General features: G+C 33.8%; 1 pseudogene; it reads right to left on the bottom strand.

Moving 5' to 3' along the window:
- Positions 1 to 3809: 3809 nt before the first annotated feature.
- Positions 3810 to 20886, bottom strand: LOC149541095 (AP-1 complex subunit mu-2-like; annotated as a pseudogene).
- Between the last annotated feature and the right edge of the window lie 997 nt (positions 20887 to 21883).

Below are 21883 nucleotides of genomic sequence, written 5' to 3'. Positions count from 1 at the left end.
TGGTGGAAATTCACTCAAGATGAAAGAGTGAAAGAGGGAAAGAAACCCTTTGCAAATTGGAAGAGTATGGTGAGTCAGATTCAACAAACCTATCTTCCTTAATACTTTGTAGTACAATTTCAAACAAAGAGGTAGAATCTCGAATAGAGAGAGAATGATGTGGCAAGTTATATTGAGGAGTTTCAAAAACTTTGTCTAAGATCCAAAGTACAAGAGGCTGAAAGCATTACAATTGTAAGATATATTAATGGCTTGAGGTGGAACATCCAAGAGGAACTTCAGTTGTGGAGTCCTAATATAGTAAAAAAGTGCTACCAATTAGCTCTAAAGGTAGAGGAGAAATTGAAGAAGAAGCAAGATTTTAGTAACAGGAACAGAGGCAAAGGAAGAGAGAAGAGCAATCAGAGAGGTAATTTTGGGGGTGGAATAGGTCAAGTAAATAGGCCCCAAGGGGATGATATGTCAAGTGAACAAAGTGGCTCAAGCAGTCCAAGAGGTGGTTTTGATCAAAGAGGCAGAAGTAATGGTAGTCTCAAAGGAAGAACTAGTAGCCAAGGCAGAGGTCCCTCATATTTTTCAACAATGAAGTGTTACAATCATAACCAACTACAGAATCCATCATATAGATGTCCAGAGAAGGCTTCTACGTTAGGAGAAAGGAAAGTGGCCTATGTTGGAATTCTTTAGAATAACTAAGATAGGGGTGAATCAGTTATCCAAGGTCCAAATGTATAAATAAAACTTTTCACAACTTAGTAAGCCCATATCCATAAAACATATTCATGCATGCATCCATTAAATCATGGAACCACTTAAACTTGTAGGTTACTATCCTCAGTCAAAATAACTTTTCACACTAATACATTTGGCATCAATTTGCGATGGCCATTTGTCACAATTACGATAGCTATATGTCGCCACTACGATAGTAATAGATGTCGCTATTTCTTAGTCACAAAATATGATGTCTACTCTATTCTATCACAATTACAACACATAGCTATCACAATCCAACCACTTTCTTGTGACACCAACCTCGTCACAATTTGTGGGGTATTCATCGCAATAGCCATGCCTCCAAGGTTTTTGTGATAGCAGTTGGGGCATCCACCTACAACGACTCCAATAGCAACCCCATCGCAATAATTCCTTTTGTGTCACAATTGCGATGGTGATGATTGAATTGCGACAGAAGGGGGTATCGCCTTTACAAAAACCTTGTCGCAATTCATCATTTTTTGTGTCGCAATTAAGACGAGATGCAATTGCAACGGCGGCATAGTAAAACATAAAAAAAATTTGTTGGCTTCCAGCTATGTCAAACAAAATCAGACCTCTTAAACCCTACGTAACTTCATTTTGTCACATCTTATATTTGAGTAGGATGGTGTCTTATTGGTGCTCCCTTGATTATTTCATGAGATATTATTATCAGGCCATCCAATCAGCTATAGGACAAAGATGATTCCTAAACAATTGAATTAGCAATATGGTCGATCTACATTGCATTTGGACACTTGGTTTGAGGTTTATCTCATCGATTCCCATTCATCACCGGATCTTTATTTGATTAGACCTCGATAGAAAACTATGAGATTTCCTGAGCCATAAGCCCAAACCGTGCAGGCTTCAATCTCCACATATCATAAAGCCTGTATATAGAGTTGAGCATCCTATAACTGGAAGCTTCACTTGCATCAGCTCTTGAATGGTCTGAGAATGCTCAGCTCTATATACAGGCTTTATGATATGTGGAGATTGAAGCCTGCATGATTTGGACTTGGGGCTCAAGAAATCTCAATGTTTTCTATTGAGGTCTAATCAGATAAAGATCTTGTGATGAATGGGAATCGATGAGATGAACCTCAAACCAAGTGTCCAAATGCAATGCAGATTGACCATATTGCTAATTTGATTGTTCAAGAATCATCTTTGTCCTATAGCCGATAGGATGGCCTGATAATAATATATCATGAAATAATGGAAGGAGCACCAATAAGACACCATCCTGTTCAAATATAAGATGTGACCAAATGAAGTTATGCAGGGTTTAAGAGGTTTGATTTTGTTTGATGTTGGAGGTAGTTGAGAATGACATAGCTAGAAGCTTCACCTCTCTTGTCTCCTCCCTTTGCCTCACTCCTTCTCAGGCCTTAATATGTCATACTTATGTTGCTTAAATCATTGAGTACTAACAATTTTGCTAAAATTGATTCCTTACATTTCTCTTTTCAAAAGCTTTCTTATAAGGATAAACTATGATAGAAACAATCTCTTGAACATGCACACACTTTTCTGGCTATGGTGGACTAGGAATGTGCAATATATATTTTGTGCACTACAATATCATGTAGTGAAACTGATTATACAAATACAAATATAGAAGTAAGGAAACCATGGAAGCAAAAGCCAGTAAAATTGGGAAGGTTCAATGAAAACAAATAAGAAAGATTGCAATGATGTGGCATTAGATTGAATACATCGATATATGTAATTGGATCAAAAATATCTCTGGATATTAATGCCATTAAAGAAACATCATAATTTTTTGAGATGTGCGTATTGATCTCATCATTTTTTATTTAATTAACGTTACTTGAATGATTTGAACAAAACCTTACACAGAATAATAAAGCTACTTTGATTTTTAATCCATGTCACTTAGGTAGAAGAAAAACATAACAACTTTCTTTTTTAATAATATGTATAGATACTTGAAATGCACCCATAAAGCCCCATCTCATTTGATTTGTTGTTAATCTTGGGATGACAACAGAAATTACTGGCATAGTAGGCCTGTACTTAGCAATCAACTTGGGGAAAATAAAACATAAATATCATGCTGAGAATTAGAATTCGTAGATGTGTTATCTGTATATCATAAAATCAAATTCACATTGGCATGGCAACAGATAAATCTAGAATTGACGAAATTGCCTGTATTATGAGCTAATGATTATGATAACCAAACCCCAATAGTGGCAAAAATGAAACCAAATTGTAACTTATCACCAATTTCCCAAATTTGATAGTTTCAAATGTCCAAGGAATATATAATGTAGAATAAGAAAATAATTACTTTGCAATTCATTCGGATGTTGTAAATACTGCTATGGCAGAAGTTTTCACTTTGATTGCTGCACTTACCTAAAATTATCATACAAATACTTCTATTAAATTTATATCACTTTCCACATATCAAAAAAATAGTAAATTACAACCAACGTTGAAATTCATCTGTAAACAAAACCTGAGTCATGGCAAAATGAATTAAAATAATTTTATGTACTTACTACAGAGGTTGCAATGCATTCCAACTGAGACATCGGTTCACTTTGACATTTGAGAGTCTTCTTAAAATAAACAGCCTGATTGTACACTTTCTCTGCCTGCATGAAATAATTAGAATATGTTATCTTTTAAGCATTTGTTCAGATCATAATATGATATCACAATACATATATTTAGAGAAGCGGGAGAGAAGGTTATTGGTTGACCTCAATTCTAATGATCAGTGGCTAAAATAATTGATTGTAACTAATCTCTATATCCTCCCACCTAGTGCTGAAGCAAAGTTCATTCCAAAGATTTTTTTTTTCCCTCAGAGAGTAAATTAGGTGAGATCGAGAAACTACAGTTGAAAGCAATCAAAATATATAAAAGAAAGAATGATGACCACATCAAAACCAAATTTGTGATGGGTTTTTAACAAGACATAGCTATTAGGCAGATAGTCAAATAACATCCTTCTACTTGATCCTTCATTTAGAAACTGAAAACAACTTAATAAGCCATCAGTTAGCACTAGTCTAGATCATTCTTAGTTCATATTCACATACCGTTGTAATGTACCTCACCCATGGCAATGCTTGATATCCACTCTTTTCAATGATTTTCAGATACCTGACCTGCAGTAAAGAATTGCAACAAAAGAAAGTTGTTATAAAGTAGTAGCCTAAATCTAAATGAACAAAATGTAAATTCTCAACCATTTATTCAATGCATCAATTTACTTGTGGAGCTAAATATTTAAAAAGCATAATGATTTTCACTGAGGCCAATATAAATATAAGAAATGAGCTTGTTCTCGTCAGAAATATAGAAGAGAACACACAAAAGGGTCCAACACTGTGATGACTTTTATGGAGTCAGTCCAAAATGACCTGAAACGACTCAAATTTTAGATAAGTTATAAATCATGGTAATGAGCTAATGATACTCGCAAAAACAATAATCTACATTTGTAAACTAAAGTTAAGAAATGACCTGAATTCCTGATACAGTAAAATATGGTATCTCAAATTTGACATGAATAGGCACCTGCTTTTCTGGGGTTGCTTCTTCAACAATTATGCTAGAAAGGCTAAACTTAGCCCTCAATATGTATTCATAAATCAAAACCAACATAATAAGTCAACCAAGAAACTAAAACATCAGGGTCCAAAACCATGGTACTATTAACCATCTTTGAACAAGAAAACTAATGAAAGCTGCAAGATACCTTTCCACCAAGAAATGATTTTATTTTCCAAAGAAAAGAATCCCTCTCTGGGGAGTATGTAGAAGTACCCATTGATGTGCATACATGAGGTGTAGATGCATCAGCTGGTATTGGCAATTCAATTTCAACATTTTTTGCCGTACTGAAAAGTTAAAGAAAACCATGAGACAAATTAGCAAATACATAGAAATATCAGTTATACTTAAATCATTCCCTGAAGCTAACATGTTAGAGAGATCTATCTAAACAGCAGATAAATCAGATCTAAAATAGGCATACATAAGCCAGAGAGATAATTTGAAACCTGTAATCTTTGTATTGGCTGCGTGCTCTCACCAAATATTCTACTCGGCTTCTTGAATGCTTTTCTACTTGAGCTTCAACCCATATCAATGGCTTTACCTGCAAAGTAATAAAAACATATGATATGAAACCTACTTTAGAAGGATATCCTTCATAATAGAACTTCAAAGATTTGACAACAACTGCATTTTCTTGAATATATGAACAAACTTGTGTGCTAAGTCTATAGTTCATAAGATCAAAAGTCCCATCATGAGGTATGAAGGATATAGTTCTATCATTTTCAAAACAAGCAAGACGAACACACTTGACAGAAGAAATAGAAATTAACATATACCTTTTCAAGGGAAAAAAAAGACCAACTACAACATCAAAGGAATTTGCATGCACTTTAATATAAGATAAAATTGATAGTTTAAGGAATTGAATAAGAAAATGAGCTTGATTGCATACTGATGAAACTTGATGTCATCCAAATCAATTGCTTTACCCTTTGACACTTTGCCTTGAGCTTCTAGTAGCACCCTGTCATTGAGTCCAAGTTTGCATTCTCGCATTCTGCTGAAAAAAAGTGAATCAAAATACACTTATCATCAACAACTAGCTATGTAACATGTCAGCAGTCATGCTAAAAGTACATTATAAATAAATAAAAATTAGAAATAGCCACATTTTGCACAAAACAAGCTAAATTAACCATGAAACACAATCAATAATTCAATTCCAAATATTAAATCAAAAGTTATAAAGGTTTCATACTTATGGCATATGTATAAAACAAAGAAATCATTAGTGGTCAAACTACTTCCAACACTCAATAATTATATAAAATGTCTAAAGATATATACATATCATTATTTTATTCTTTTTTTGTAATTTTTCATACTGTTTTATTTCCAAGATCGGCTGTGGGGATCCAACTTCAACCTTGATATGGCAAGGGCACAGGTGTCCTGACCAAATTATTCCAGATACATCTATTACAGACCTGGGGAAGGCCTACAAACTGTACAAATTGGACCTGGTCTGGGTATGGGATCCAGTGCAGCATAATCTAAACTTCAACATTTGGTCATTATAATTTGACTTTTAATCTGTCACTCTAAACTCTCCAAGAAATTGGACTCTATTCAATCATCCATCACAATTCATTATTCTTCTATATTTGTTTTATTTTTGCTGAAGCATGTAATTTGTTGAAATGCAAGTATCCAGCAACGAATTTGGTTGTCTCATGACCAAAAAATTGTTATTTATTAAATCTTAACAATGAATATGAACATAATATTTGTACTTATAAAAGTTGGACAATTTGTAGATTCTTTGTCTAATGGGAATTCATAATTCTACCACGTAAAAATAAACACAAGATGTTTATTATCTGAACTCTCATGCGCCAATCCCATTCTCATAATATATGTCTATTTTTTTAGCTGTGTATAAACATACATGGGCCTTTCAGCTTAGAAAATGGGGTTTGTCCTATTTCAAGGCATTCCACAAGTAGGGTACATATTTAAGAAAATAGGTGTGCAGTAACATTATAATGTTCTCCATGAACCTAGCTGGAGTTTACAGTGTTTCAACTTAGCAGAGATTATGGGAAACAGTTCCATGTTTCCTCTCTATAGTCTATTAGCTTTATTTCTAAAAGAACTCAATAATAAGATTATGCATGGTGTAGGAAAAAACTACCTCAAGTACGCTCTCATGTTTAGTGCTCCAACCACATCAGATCGCACTATTTGCCCATTGCTACTCACAAGAATATTTACACTTTCTACTACATCTAAAAAGACCTTTAATAACAAATTAAAAGCACATAATTAGTTAAATATCAATTTCCATATTCAAGCAAAGCACAAAGTTAAATCTGGATTAGCCTTCAACCTCATTTTTTTGTATTGTATTCCTTCACTTTGCTAGGAAACTGCATTTGTAACAACCATTAGAGGTCGTTGAGTGACTTCCATCCTGTAATCATCCATTTTGATGAATTCACTAAGAATCTTTGCCTCTGTATATTGAGGGTACCTGAAATCATTATTTCATCTAGTAGTTCATACTGCACAATGGGAAATAAAAGTGGTGAAATGATATACACATATTTTAAATTTTAAGTTCGTGATAAAATATTCTCAAATAGTTCATTACAAGGAATTCTGAACCCTCGACCCTCTGTGGCTTAGATTAAAAATAGATGTGTACACTCACAACAATGAAAAAATTATCTCTCAAAGACTCTTCTTCTAGCTCTTCAAAATAGTGCTTGAATACCTGAAGAAATAACACACATGACAATCCAAAACTGAACCTAAAGTTGACATGTGAATCAATTATTGCAACACACTAATCATAGTAGAAAACATTTAGAGGAACATTAACAACTCTTGATTACTGTAATAACACCTAAATATGCATGTAATAGCTACAAATAAAAGAATTATATGCATACACTAGAATCCTTGGCTCTATAGGTTTAGTAAGTTCCCTAAATGTAGTGTTCCATTTAATAATTGAAAATAGAGCCTCAGACAAGAAATAAATTGTGAATTAGAAGTGTAGATTGTTGTACTTACATCCACAACTCGATGTAAAAATAATAGTAAGCGAGCTGCATTAGAGTTTTGTCTTGATGCTGCCATAAGGTAGATATTGTTATGCTGAATGAACATGTAAGTCACCCCATTGTCATAGAGTACTAGATTTTGTAACATGGGATCACCCTGTCCATGTAATTCCATCAAAAAACTTGTCAAAACACATATGTTGAAACCATCCTCACACATGGCCAATTTAGCCTTATAAGAGACAAGATATAAGAGAGGGCGGTACATTTTAATGAATATATTCATACGAGACAATGTAATTTATGTGACATTGGCCACCTAAACATCTTTAACTTTTAAGTAATTTGCATACCTCTATGTAAATATTCCATATCTGAGAAGCTTCTTTGTACAACATTGCAATTTTTAACTTCATGATGCACATAGCACAAATGAGTCAACAGAAACTATAGTTTCTTGTGTTCTTTCCACAGTTTTAAAAGTGTTCTTATCGATAGATCCATGTAAGAATTTTATTCCTCCAAAAATGGTTTTATTACCAATTTTAAAGAAAGTGGACACAAACTAACTAAAGAATCTTCAAATCGAGGACTGGAAGTTACATTGATGCAGAGCCTTCTAATATCCCCTTAAGGAACCCTATTCAACTCGAGGATTCAACAACATATTGGAATCCACTCAAGGAACTAGAGTTCAACTCAAGGATCAATAATAAGTCCCTAACTTAGTATATATCTTCCATACACCATACCCACAAATTCACTTCCTACCTCGTTACCACAATCTCTTATTGTATCAATTTCCTTCTAGGTCACCTAGTGTACCTAGCACCTCCATCATACCAAAATCCAACTCTGGCATCTCTCACTAACCCTAACACCTTAGAACATCTTATCATGGCCTATCTACCATGCTTCAACTCTTCACCAGCTTCCAACAACCCATCTTTCACCATTTCCTACTTTAGCCCTTCTAGGCCTGTCTAGTAGCCCTATCCTGTAGCAAATTGCAATTTTCTCTCTAACTCCCAAACAACCTAGTGACTTAGTCACCTTTTCAAATACCCTTTATGGTTTTATTCAAACCTTGCAAATATCAGTTTCTCAACCTATGACTGTTGCACCTTTCTATGGCTATCACTACAACAATTAGGCCTAATTAGCCCTTGCCTAATAAAGCAACTATGCTTTGCACACACACCCAACTCTCCAAACCTTGAAATAGTCTTAAGGCATCTAATAAATGATAGTATTCCACAATTTTTTTGACCCTCCATGCATTTCTAGACACCTTTTCATCAAAACCTCCCTTTAAGGGTTTCTAGCCTAGGGCTTCCTAGAAAAGACCCTAAATCAACTCATAAAACCTTTCTATTGGCTCAAAAACCTTTAAAAATACTCCCTAAAATGTTTTCAACACTCATTTATCCATTCCAACCTCCATTTTCTCATATTCACCATGTGGTAACTTGCAAATGCACCTTCACAGTTTGGTACAACAACCACCCTATTGTTCTTTTCTTTGTTCACTGTCACCTGCATCCTCCTACATTAAAATCATAAAAAAAACATATTCATACACTTAAGTGCCTCTCCAAAAAGTTATAGTCCATTCACAGAAAGTGGGAGAGGCTTGTCTCCATTAATGACTACAAAACTGTGACAATCAGTTACGTTCCCTGTGACAGCAGAGATTTCAAAGATAGTTTTTTTTTAAAAAAATAACTTAAAAAGTCCTTACTAAGAGTTAAAAAATCATGACAATATTTTCAAGGATCAACAACAATAAATCTTGAATATAAAGAACTTTATTGGATTACGAAGTCGAATCTTGCAATTAGGAAACTGTCACTGTGACAGTGAATAGCAGATTTCTTTAATCTATTTATTTTCTTGTTACATATACCTCTCTTCAACTTCTGCCCTTGTGTCTCATAAATAAATTTATTTCCTAAATTTTTTCCCATATAACTAACTCATAAAACTGAACTAAAGCCCCCTTGGATGCCAACTGCTCTTCTAACTGTCTTATGACAACAAATAGATAGTTTTTATAACTTTTTAAACATCATTACCTTTGATTATCTTTTGTGACCTTTTCTCGGCTAAAGACTTATGAAAACTATAATGTCATTCCTAAATGACTCTAAAAGACCTTTTAAAAAACTCTTCACACACCTATAACCTTAACTAACCCCATTCAAGCCTAAGTTGGCTTATGTTGCCAATGTTGGCAATTTTACAAGATCTTGCACTTTGAGTGCATTTTACATCATTTATGGGCTTTAATAGCCTATTACATCATGTAAAGAATACCATCCACCCATAACTCTTCCTAGGAGACCCTAGGACTTCAAATGACCCCTTACATCATATTGACTCCCTATTTGTGCCAATTTGTCTATTCTTGGCAATACCTTACATTTTGTCAACTTTGTAAAATTTATTAAATTTAATGGCTTTAATAGCCATGATTCATCATCAAATAACTCAATAGGTCTCCATTAGGCATTGATTTCCCTTGTACCTTCATTATCTCCTACATAGCTCCTGGTGTACCCTGTAGGTTCATTTTTTCTTGGGTGCCCTTGCACCATACATGGATTCAAATGAAGGATCGGTAAAATAAGGATAGGAAATTGACAAGTATTAAAAGTGATACCTCCTTTAATTCTTAGTAATATCAAAAGTGAGGTTCACCACTAAGTATGTTGTTTAAGTGGTGGTGGTGATGGTGTAGGGGCCAACAAGGTTCAAACAGCCACTAGGCCATCGTCATTGTAGGCTTGTGCCAATTTGCTCTCGGGGTTGAGCCTTAACTTTGTTAATTGTGGATGAGGTCCCCCATTTGTGGCCTCACCAATCCATAGCTCCAGGTCAAAAGCATTTTGCTTGGGGCCAGAGTGTGTGTTGTGTTGTGTTAGCATCACTAATACGATCAAATCCTAATTCCCTTTGCTTAAAATAACCTCTTCCAAGTAGCAACACATTCAGATAACATAGTCCCAAGACAATGTTGATCAAGGGTTTCCCTAGTTAATTATGATAATCGTATCATTGGTGATAACATAGTCCCAAGATAGTGCTGAGATCCAAGGATGCAATAAAAAAGCTACAAATTTAGAACTTCATGACAGTTCAAAGCATGAAGCCTTAGATGCATAGGACAATAGTCTAAACATAGGAAAAAATAGAGAAATATTTAGTATCTTATTGAGCTTCACTTTGTTTCGAGAATAGTTTAATATTATCTACTAAATAGGGCCAACCACGTGAAGGTGGAAGCTCATTTGGCCCCACCCCCCTCCCCCTAACATCACTCTACATTCCCCGTTAACATCTAACATTCATTCATTCTTTCAACCATTAATAAAAATGTAACATTCAATCAATATCACATGATAACATTCATTAACACATTAGATTCGTAAACATGCAACATTCATCAATATTTTGCATTAACACATAATTCATGAACATTCATTAGCACATAATTAAATTTGTTGAGACATAAAATTCAGTCATTATCAATTAAGGTATGTAGATGATAATCATTTCTTTTTTATCTTTCTGTTTCTTTTTTCTATGTAAGCTCTAAGAGGAGCATCAGTGTCATCATCAATTCCCCCCTCATCAGTTGTTCTTTTCTCTATTCTTGATGATCTCAAATTCCTATGCTGTTGCAAAGGGGGGTCCTTTGCAATAACAAATAAAAGAGTTAAATTAAAAATAATTTATTATAATTGTTACAAGTATTTAATTATTTTAAATAACATAACTGTGGTGCTCTTTACTTGATCTGACCAGATCATTTTCTCTGGACTCAACGTCAACATGCTCAAGACCCCTCAATCCTCTACAACTGCTATAAAAAATATTACGTTAATCCAAACACCAATTGCAATTACATATAAAAAATTTAATAAAAAATGCATACCTCTACCACTGGGATGCACATCATGTGAACCTTCAACATTCACAGGTTGTGTAGAAGGATTGTCAAGCTGCATTCCAACATCCTACACATTTTTATCATTGCTTGCTTAAAATAGATATACTGACTTTATATTGGAACTTAACATCAAATAGACTAATTGGTAAAGTATTCAATTTGAAATAAATTTCATTTAGCTTATTTACTTGTGGCTTAAATGCATCATTATTAGAACCTTCCACACTAATTTCAGCTCGTAGCCATTCAGCCACAACTCTATAGCCTTGTTGGAAGCCAATTCTCTTATCCTCTTCTGTGAGGCATCTCTTGAACTCCGAGCCCTGCATTTTTGCGTGGTATTGTGAATTTTACTTGCATTATTTCATCAACCAATGGAGGGTAGTTAAAATATCAAAAGGAAATAAAAAAGTTGCAAAAGTTGAGGATCAGGAGCATAGACAAGCTAGTCTATCCTAGCATTTCCCATCACAATATATAAAAAATTTGATACAATTTTACATTTACTAATACTTACAACTTGTGCTTGAAGTTTCAAAAAACCACCAGAGCCGAGCTTCTGTGTCCCGTGCTTTTCTAGTCTTGCCTTTGTTGCCTTTGATGTGCCAGGCTATCTATGAAAAGTTTGAAATATGTTAGATAGTATAAATATAGAGGTTAATTAGTACATAATTACATTCTAAACAGTATCACATACCTTGGTGTACTCTCTACTGGTGTAATTGCATTTTTCTTGTCAGCTTTATTCTTTCCATCCAAAATTAGAGCCTACCACTTAGCCTTAGGAACATAGGGCAGACGCTCATACCTAGGGTTATCTCATAAATTTTTTCTGTACTGGTCCCTAATATACTTCAAACATAAACCAACTTTTTCAAGGAGCTTGTTTCTCTCGAATGCACGAGGTCCAAAGAGTTGGGTCATGCTCTCTATAAGATCATCCTTCAACTTTTTGTCTTGGTTATTCCACCTTTTAAGTAAAAAAAAACATGTTAGACTCATAAATGAAGTGAAGCTACCTTTAATATAGTTCAAGAAATGGATGAAAAGGAAAACTATTCTAGCAATGATATGAAATCAAAATAGTGGTTTGGGGTTTTAGTTAGGATATGATGTTCCACCAGGTACGCACAATGGGCCCAAATATTTGCAAACACTCATCACCAAGTTTTTTCCAAAAAAACATCATTCCCTACAAAACAATCATGGGATCATTAGTTAATGAAGAGTGATCAAAAACTAAATTACTTTTATATCACTATAGAATAATAACTTTAAAGTACCTAGAACTTTGGCTACTTATAATGGAATGCCTTCATCGTCGTTGACGATCAATATGATATCCTTCACCATTCCTGTACTAGGAACATAGGAACATCTAGGAAATGATGTTGCAGCTCCTATTGCAAAAAGTTTCATAATTTTCATAAGTCTTTGTCATGAAGTATAAACACATAACACTTAAACACATAACAAAAGAGAGAAAAAGAGGGATTTGTGTACTAGTAGATGGTGCAACAGTCGATGCCTGTAAGCTGCATGTTGTCAACTCAGCAGTCAAAAAGAGATTTGTGGTTGTCCTAGATGGAGGTGGCATCGTCATAGGATCTAAAGCTGAAGAATAAAATTGTTAGAGCATGCATAAATATAGAACGTGTGGACTAGCATGGACAAGATTGTTAGAGCATTGAAAAAAAGGATTGTTCGAGCATGTATTGTCAATGATTATGATAATTTCTATATATATTCAGTGGAAAACACAAGTGGGGAATGGAACATGCAATCTACCTGAACCACCTGCAACACCCTCATCATGGGAATGGGGCTCAAAATCACGCAAAAAACTCTGTAAAGACAACGCATCCATATTTTAATTAATGCCAAAAAAGAGCATAACATAAAAACCATTATTGAACTCCTATTATAATTAAAAAATTCATTAATACTCACTTTTAAGGTTTTAGAGGTGTGCAACAATTCAGATGCCCTATCTTTTATTTCCTGAGTAGTAGGCTTAATGGTTGCCAAACGTATAACTTCTTTGCCAATTTTCTTTAGCAACTTTTTAATTGAATTGATCGGGTCATCGGTCTCTGCTAAATCAATATAAAAAGGGTCCTCCTTAGGGGCGGGCTGCTGAAGGACTGCAGGTTCCTTTCCCTCCCTCTGACCACTAGCCCTTTGTGACAACAATAGTATTAGTATTATCAAAATTACTCCAAAAAAATGAAGAAAACAACATTAAAAAAAAAACATTTTGCTTCTATCTAGTTTGCACAATTACAATGAGTTTTACCTGCTCATGTGTAGATGAGCCAGGAACATCACCAGCATCCCCTCCAGGCGGTTGCTCCATATTGTGCCCCTGTGTCAAAGATCAAGTATAAAAATGTTAGCCAAAAATTTATTGACTAAATGGTATGTTGGAGTCATTGATTAGAAGTTGGTTTAATAGTATGTACCACCCCCATGATAGTAGCCTCATTTGTATCTATGCAGTTCAAATTGTAATCAATAAGAAGCTCTTCCTCTGCACGTATTGATTTTATCGGATAAATGAATACACGATTTCCCTCGTGCGCCTCAAATATGCAATTGGGTTGCTTTATAGTTGACCCGAGTCGTGTACTATTTATGAAACCTCCCTATTGCTTTTGGCCTTCCATCAATATATATAGCCACACTTTTACTTTGATTATTTTCTTATTGTTGCATATAATTTGCCGAGAGGGCATACCTACACATACTTTTTTTATATTGAACAATATGCATCCAACTTTTCTAATCGTAACATGGTCCAACATACTCCATCAATTCAGAAACTTTGTTGTAAGACACCTTTATGACGTCCATAGAAGATAGGCCCAAACCATGTAATGATGATGGTGCTATGTGATATATCCTCTCATTAACACAAAAATCAGTGTTTATTGGAGGAAGTTCCTTGGGTACCCAATGTTTCTATAGATGTTGGTACCTAAAGGGCACCTCGATGTCGACTTTCATCTCATCATCATAAGAACATGACCCCCCTTGAGCAAGGAAAAATTTCATGCGTTTATTGAATTTCCTTCTAGTCCTTTGACCTCTAGTTAATCTCCTTGTTCTAGATAAATTGCATGTCTCACTTTCCTCTTCTATTCCTATATTTCCCTCACTCGAGGAAGACACTTTTGACAAATACCTATTCGTTGGTACCTACAAATGGGAGAGATCTTAGAAGACATCAATCTTACTATTGATAAGGGTATTAAATAGACTATCTATAAAGAGTATTGACTTATACCTGTCGATCCATGAGACTATGCGAGATGCTCCTGAAAGGGGTTCAATTTCCTGCAAATGTAATTCAATTATCGTGAGCATAATCACATTATAATCATAATCACATCCATCATAAGCATCACATAAAAATTAAAAACATTAAAAGGTACACAATATAACACTTAAATTAGGCTCACATTATAAGCCTACTAGGGAAGTAGGCATAGTGAAGGGCTAAGCACTTATATTATGTTTTCCCTATGAATTTTATTCTAGGTACAACTCCCTTTTATAGATATTTAATGAATTCCCTTTTCTAAACTAAACACTTACAAATGCTTTTAACCTGAAAGAAAATAAGGCTCAATACATTCACGCATCAATATGTGTTTTAAATAGTTTTACTTAATTAATTTAGATTAATAGTTAATTTAGATTAGTAGTATTATATTTCTAGTTGAAACTTGTAGCTTTTAAATAGATAATGAATAAACTATGTAACCATATAAGACAAATATATTTCTATCAAGAAATGAATATTAAATAGATTAAGGATTGATGGCATACCTCTAAATTTCATCATCATCATCATCATCATCATCATCCTCCTCCTCCTCCTCCTCCTCCTCATCATCATCATCATCATCTTCACCATCATCATCGTCATCGTCGTCATCATCGTCAACATCATCATCATCAACATCAACATCATCTTCTTTATCATCATCAGTAGCAACATCTACATCATCTTCTACTTCTTCGGTATCTTCTTCTTCCATCGCATTATACTTTATTGGCCTTCCTCTTAGTTCATGTCTAACAACAAATGACCAACCCAGTTTATGTGGAACCTTTGAGTAAAATACCTCCTCACATTGGCTTGGAAGAACTAGGGCTCATCCCCAACTGGCTCAAATGACCTTGTATTAACCAGTGTAAATCCATTATCATGTTGAATAATAGTTCTATCAGGATCAGTTGGATTAAGTCGTAGCCTGTACCATTTGACAACAAAGAGTACTAATTTGAAGGAACTAAAGTCACACTCAAGTATATCATCCAAAATTCTATAGTATCAATTTTCAAACTCTCGAGGATGTAAGTCATTTCTAGATGAAATATTAGTCACTTGAAAGACTTCAGTTATTCCTAAATCACAAGTTTTCTTTGTGTCATCCAACACTTTGACGTGAAATTTATGACCATTACAAAACATAGCCTTGTGGTGTTTAACCTACAATAATATGTGGACCATGTCAAAATTATTGTCTAATGAGTTGATAAACATACAGGTGATTAATAAATTTGTACGTACTTGGAAATCTCTTAAACCACTTGCTAAATCTATTTCCCTTTGCATAACATTGGAATCTCCATTATGATGAGCTTCTTTAACCAATTAATATACACCTTCCCATGTTAATGTCCAAACAAAATGTTGACATCGTTCAATCCATACCGTCATCCAATCAAGATTGTTTGCAATATACAAATGTAGTACATCCCACTCTCGAGCACCTGTACAAAAAAAAAATAGACAACTTACAACTGATTTACTTTGAAGATTAAGAAATAATTTATTATAATAACATCCTATAATTTATTACCTCTCACTTTCCTCAATTTACCTTTCCCCATCAAGTACTCCCTTCTAATTTTTTAAAAGGCTCAAGATCCCAAATGGGATCTACACGGATATTTGATGTAAACTTAGGAAGATATTCAGTAATGTACACCATAGTCTGGTATACCATATATCCCTCTACCACAGAACCCTCAGGATGTTCTCTTTGTCAAACCAAAGCCTTCAAATATTTCAAGTGCCTCTCAACCATCCACATTGACCTAGTGTGTACAGGTCCACACAATTCGATCTTCTCAACTAGGTGTATGAGGTAGTGTTCTTGTGCATTGAAAAAAGTTGGAGGTAGACACTTTTTCATTTCACATAGTAAATGAGAAATTCTTCTCTTCCAATAGTTTATATCTTCTTTATGGATTTCTTTAGATGACAATGACCTATATTAAGAGATTCAAGTCACAAAAAATATATAGATACGAGACTTTACAAAATAATATACAATAGATTACATAGCAAGAAAAACAAATCACGAATATAATAAATATATACAACAAATTGAAAAGATATTATTGCTTACCTAGTGTATTTTCCAAGATTGTATATTACTTGTTTGATGTTATTGTTGAAGGGCTCTGGGAGAGATAGAGGAAGCACGTACTGCAGTAATTATAAACCAATCATTTCATTGTTTTCTAACATAACATAACAAACAGTACACATAGTTTATGAATATATTGTAAATACAAAAGAACATAACTTACCTTGATGAAAGTATGTCAATCATGCGTTTTGAGCCCTGGCCCAAATTCACTTTTTTTTATATATGAGATTGCTTATGTTCGCAGCAAATCCTGTGGGAAATCGAATTTTTCGTATGACTTCTTTTATGGCATCACTTTGCTGCTCTGTTAATAAACAAGGAAGGGCACTTATATTAATCTAATCTCTGTTGCTATTTGAGTGAATGAAATTCTTCAATGCATGATTGGATTCATGAATATCATTACAAATTTTGACAATTTTTTCTTTGTCACATCTTCCATCCAATATTTTCCATAATGTCTCTGTTATATTCTTTCCAACATGCATAAAATCAAACAAATGCACAATTTGTAAGTGCTCGTAGTAGGGCAACCTGCTAAATTGTTGGGAATAGCTTTTTAGTCCCTTTGAAAGGTTGTCAATACTGCCTTAACGACCTTCACGATCATCAATTACACAATTAGTAAACAAAAATCATAATATAAATATATAAATTACAAAAATAAACCATTAGGTGGAATGACATTACCTCGATGATTAATTTTATTATATTCCAACTTGCATAGGCAAGGTGTCATTCTTCGTGGCTTTGATGTAGTCTCTTCTTTCCCATTGAAAAGATATTTTTTCGTACTTCAATACTTATGATTCCTGTGGAGGAAGTGTCTACACTCATCAAACACCTGCTTTCCTAAACTTTTTGAATGATGAGATTTCATCTTTGGATCACAAACTAGACATGCAAAATTTCCCTTTGTTTGAAGACCTACAAGATAATGATATAATTGGATTATTAAATATGTTGATTTTTATAATTAGAATTATCGTGCACAACTTGAATTCACTATAACATACCAAAAAAATGTGTTAGCCCTAGGGCATCATGTATTGTCCATGCAAGTATTGCATGGAATTGAAATTGTCTTTGTCCTATTGGTCTAGACACGTCATACATAGTGACACCGTTCCATAACTCCACCAACTCGTTGATAAGAGGCTCAATATATACATTCATATATTTAACTTGATATTTACCTACTTGAATGAACAGTAACATTACATAATTATTGTGACCATTTTACTATAAGATTTGTAAGTACATGTAAATTAATAACTATCAAATGATAAGATACCTGGAACAATCATTGCCAACATAATGTGCTACCTCTTTATTGACATCCATGGAGAAATGTTATTGTTAATAACAAAAATAGGCCACACCAAGTAAACAAATCTCATCTCTCCAAATGGATTGACACCGTCCACTACCAATGAAAGCCTAAGATTACGAGGTTCTTCTTTGAAGTTTTGCCACTTTTCCTCTATGTGCATAAATGTCGAACCATCCACAGGAATTCAAATAATGTCATCTCAACTTCTATTGCATGCATGATAATCCATAAATTGAGCCAAACTACTACACCTAAATAATTGTCGCATCTGTGGAATAATGGGGATGTAACGAAGAACCTTTTGAGGCACCTTTTTTGTTAGTTGATCTATTCGATATCTACTCGTATGACATATAGGGCATTGTATTTCAAATTCATGTTCTTTATAATATATAATATGATCATTAGGACAAGCATGTATTGCTTGATACTCCATTCCAATATCTTTCATAACAACAGATAATTCTCGATATGAGCAAGGTAGAATATTTGATGATGGTAACAGAAACTTGCCTATCAATCTACAGCAAAAAATATAAGTTGTTAAGATAAACAATATTAGTGGTACATTATTCACCCTTTGTTAACTATAAAGACATATATGACATACCTTAACATACGTGACATTGTTATGTTGGATAAACCATTCATAACCTTCAAGTTCAACAACAACAATACAATAGAGAGAAGAGTTGTTTGGGAGTCTTTGTATAGGGGCTCGTATGCCTTCTCAAGTAGAGGTACATCCAGGCTATCATCATCATCATGATCAGATACACTTGGACTAAATGTGTCATGGATCAATGTATTTATACCATCATCTTCAATTGTGTTTTTTGGCGCATGATCATCTTCTTCCATGGGATCATTATCTTCACCTTGGATATTTTCACCTCCATGTTCCTCCACTTCGAAAACCATATTCTTCAGATTGTTGTGGTTCATATCATGTACTTCCCTAGGTAGATCAACCTATATAAAATTGATTAACATAAATAAACCATGATCATCAACTCATCATCAAGTGATTTCATATGTATATAAATTGTTAAAATGATATAATGAATGACTTACTAGTGGATGATAGTCATGCCCCCCCTTCAATGTGACCATTCTCCCTACAATGTCTCTTAACTATTTTGATTAGTAGTCTTCTACGGTTTAAGCCCTTAAAAATTTTGCAAGGACAATAACATTTTCCATCACCTTTTCTTTTCAAGTTAGACCACAATCTAGCGATTTTCTCCCTATTTTGTTCTTCACTTATATTGACTGACATGATCGTTCTTTGCAGGAAGCAAAAATTGGGCTATGAAAACTTCGGTCTACAACTTTCACAAACTAAGAAAAATTGTTGAAATTACACAAATATTCTTAGACCTAGCTAAATACTTTAATATTTTAAAAATACTTTCTTTAACTTTATTCCTAAGACATTTAACCCAATCACCTTTTATAACATTCAATCAATTGCTCTAGGCAAATTTGTGGATAAGATTATTTGTAAAACTTTGACCAACTGCCTGAAGGTCTTATTTCAAGAGACCTTACAACATTAAGCCACTAAAAGCAATTTCAAAACATATAAGCTAAAATTCTAGTTAAAATATACATTAGATTAAAAAAAATATAATTTTCATACCTGAGCACATGGCTATAACTCGTGCAACAACCTTCTTGCTTAGCTGTAGAAGCTCTCCAGCAATCAAATTATACAAACTACAAGGCCTAACAAAAATTTCAAAACATATAAGCTACAAGTCTAGTTAAAATATACATTAGATTAAAAAATATACAATTTTCATACTCGAGTGCGCAGCTATAACTCGTGCAACGACCTTCTTGCTTAGCTGTAGAAGCTCTCCAGCAATCAAATTATACAAGCTACAAGGCCTAACAACAATTTCAAAACATATAAGCTACAAGGCAAGACATATTACATGACATGGCAAAATGAACAAAATTTACAAGCTTCAGCACGACATATTAAACGACATCATAGTGCTAGAGAGATCACAATTATATGAGTCAAACATAGTCATGAAAAAGCACATAAATTAGTTATTATATGCAATTAAAAGATATAAAGTTAGATAGGGACATCCATAGGGCATATTGAAGAAATGAAATGGTCATATAGATTTCATATGGTATTTTGAAGATGACAGTGTTCTAAGGTAAAGAATCTATTCATATAACCATAATGACATTAAATGTTTAAGCATGGACAATCATCAATTACCAAAATAGAGCACCAATAAATCATTAGCAATAGTATTTGCTTGAAAGTTTCTAAAGCCTTTTCAAAAAATCCATTTTGTTCTTTTAACTCTTAAATCATTTGCTTTCATTTTTGTGATGATACAATAGCAAGCAATTTTATTTAGAATTAGATTCAACAAACCTTAGTAGTGTAAATAGCCATCTCCTCTAAACTGGACTCCAGACACGAGGGGAAATTCACATACTCTTCCCCTAAAGGTATCCTGAAGAACAAAAGCCACTATTCTTGAGTTTGTGAATTGCACCTCGAGATGAATGAAGCTTAAAAGGAATGAAAATTGTTTTCATACATTTAAATCAGGATGTAATATTTATTCATAAGTATATACCTTGCAAGCACTTATAATTGTTGTTATATGTGTTGTAGGAAAAGAAGAAGTTTCAAGATAAGTTTACATTGCTGTTAACTTTACATTGCTTTAACTTGCCATTGATGAGTATCATCTAAGACTTTTAGCAAAATTTTCCCAAATTTTTTTATCAATTTTACCTCTCCATTATTATACTTATTAAATAAAATAAACCACACAATTATCGTTTAGTACAAGAGAGTTATGTTCATATGTTAAGAGACAATTCATTTTCTGTTATGAAAATCTAGGGATGCCAAATGCTCTCAAATCTGTTATATTCACTTTTGTTCTAATTTTAATGTAAATTAAGGTTATGCTTTTTTTGAAGAATGATATTGAATGGTCTGTCACAGGTATGTGCTTCATCACTTGATGAGATTTTTGCTAAGGCTCAATTATATGAGAGAGCCATGATTGAAGAGGCCTCAAATTCTGTAGCCGCTGATATGCCAACCATTCATCCAAGTGCTACTGAGGAACATGGTGAAGTAGAGAAACCAGAGTCTTCAGAAAAATCAAAGGAAATGAATGAACCACTTGAGGAAGATGGATGCCAGTTAGGTAAGGTTGATTCTAGTGAAAAAAGACTTGAAATTTTTGAAATTCTCATGCAACAAGATATAACTGAAGAGGTTGAGATGCACCTGGTGGAAAAGTAGGAATCTCCAACCATAGTTCAATCATCAATTGAGATCCTATCTCAGATTGATGATATTGTGAAGCAACAAGAAGAAGGGTTGCTAATTGTGGAGCTGGTTGCTGGAGCTAATGCTAATGCTTTTGCTTCTAAAGAACCCAAGTCTCAAGGGGTACATTCTGGTGTTGATGTTCAGAATGAAAAAAATGTGATAGATAAAAATGATATTCAATGGAACAGTGATATTCAATGTAACAATGATATCAATAGTGCTTTAAGATAGTACGCATCTCTTAGACAGTGAGATATCAATAAAAGACAGTGATGCTCAATAGATGTCACTGCTATGACAAGCAAGGTCTTTTATATTACAGAGATCTTGAAGATGATAAGAGTAGTTAGGAGCAACATTATGAAGAGTCATGAAAAAAGGAAAGAAACTAAGAAATGAAAACAATATCAAGGGCACTAATGAAAACATCGAAAGAATGTGATAGTTGTTAGA

This window comes from Cupressus sempervirens, chromosome 9 (assembly GCF_028749045.1).
Source record: "Cupressus sempervirens isolate cs-2001-9-10 chromosome 9, ASM2874904v1, whole genome shotgun sequence".
NCBI classification, from domain to species: Eukaryota; Viridiplantae; Streptophyta; class Pinopsida; order Cupressales; family Cupressaceae; genus Cupressus; species Cupressus sempervirens.
Note: the sequence above shows the minus strand (reverse complement) of the source record. Positions and strands in the feature narration are given on the sequence as shown.